The 1,767-nt window shown below is 35.4% G+C and overlaps 1 pseudogene; it reads left to right on the forward strand.

Moving 5' to 3' along the window:
* Positions 1-434, forward strand: part of LOC101585052 — a 966-nt pseudogene extending 532 nt beyond the window's left edge.
* Positions 435-1,767: the final 1,333 nt, after the last annotated feature.

Consider the following 1,767-nt stretch of genomic DNA (forward strand, 5'->3'; position numbering starts at 1 on the left):
TCCTCCTCCTCTTCTTCTTCTAGCTCTGATTCTTCCAGCAGTTCTTCAGATTCTGAGAATGAGGAAAAGAAGCAAGCAAAAAGAAAAAGAAAAAGAAGAGCTATTTATATAAATCTTCTGAAAGCTCCCTGTAAGAAACTAAGTCAGATAGTAAGGATAGTTTAAAAAGGAAAAAGAAGTCAAAAGATACAACTCAGAGAGAAAAGAACATTAAAAGATTTACCAAGAAGAGAATGATGTATCCTGAAGATAAACCTTCTTCTTCTGAGTCCTTGTCAGAAACAGGTCATACTGAAGAGGTAGGAGCAAAAAAGAAGAAAAGCAGTGAAGAATAAGAAAAAGCAACAGAAAAAAACAAAAAGAAAAAGAAGCATAAAAAGCACAGTAAGAAGAAAGAAGAAAAGGCTGCTAGTTCAAGTCCTGAGTCACCATAACATTAAGAAAAACCAGTCCTCCCCTATGAAGAAAATACAATGTCTAAAGAAACTTCAACTGTAAAATTCCATATATTTAGTAACATGCATGGAATTTCTTGTTCCTAGAATTGTTCCTGGACTATTCAATAGGCACTCCAATGCTACGATGTGAAAGAGCCATAATTGTTGCTTGCTGCCTGAACATCTACTTTTTCTCAACCACTGCATGATAATCTGAGAGATAACACACTGCAGTAACACTCATGAATACAATATTTAAGAAGAAAGCTAATATTTTTGACTAGTCTAGTGACCAATAGAAATGAATCTGGATACAACTTAAGAGGTAATCAGAAACGGTCAGATGACTCTAGTTAACTTTTTAAAATTAGGGTTTACATCAGTATTTTGAAATCCTTACTCTGTAGATGAGTGTATCTTAATTTTTCCCCCTTGCATACTTTTATTCACTTGGGGAAGGAGCTTTTAGCATGGAGGAAGAGGTGGTTTGCTACCTCTTCAGCTAACAGAATAGTGTGCCTTTGGTCCTCACATCTCCTACTGTTGTGGACATAGCAGCCAAGCTTCCTGATGTGAGTCCTCTCGCCCTTTATTAAGCCTAATAGCATCCATGGACTTTGTCATCTGCTGCTTTGAGTGAACCAGAGAAATATCCCTTTGCAGTATGAGAAAGCCCCAAAGCTCTGAGTTTATACATAACTCCACATCAACAAAAACTGAATGTTTTTTAGCTTTAGAATGTGTTATGTCATTTGAATTAATTTTTGACTGTACTTCGCCTTTGGAGAAGAATTGTTCCGTATAGACACTGGTACTTTTTGAACTTAATAGCTAAATATTCTAAAATGTGTGTTTTATACTGTTAAGTTTTAACCAGTCAGGAAAATTTTATGTAACCAATGATAGATACTTCATTTTTTTGTTTTTGTATAAATGTTCAAACTGTAATGTTTAGCTTTTGTTAACTCTTATTTGTACTGTCTCAAGTTCATTGCTGTGTTTAATGGGTGGCAGTAGGAAAGAGCTAAACACAACAGCTAGACCTAAGCCAGGCATAACTAAAAAATGTAAACTTAAAAGATCTGCACTCAAATTTCATTAGGCCCTAAGGTTATAACTGCACCAAAGCTCTACAACAAAGGTCAGAAGACAGTGCTATATAAAATGACAACAAGAAGGAGCAAAATGCAATCTCAGACCCCAAACACACATAACAAGTACAGAGGACACTAACACAGAACAAATTGGGAATCACACAGCTGAAATCAATGAATCAAGAGCGTCAGAAATAAAGAAACAAGTGGTATAGTTGGAAAGGTATAGAAGAACT

The sequence above is a fragment of the Octodon degus genome, unplaced genomic scaffold (genome assembly GCF_000260255.1).
Source record: "Octodon degus isolate 3935 unplaced genomic scaffold, OctDeg1.0 scaffold00055, whole genome shotgun sequence".
NCBI lineage: Eukaryota > Metazoa > Chordata > Mammalia > Rodentia > Octodontidae > Octodon > Octodon degus.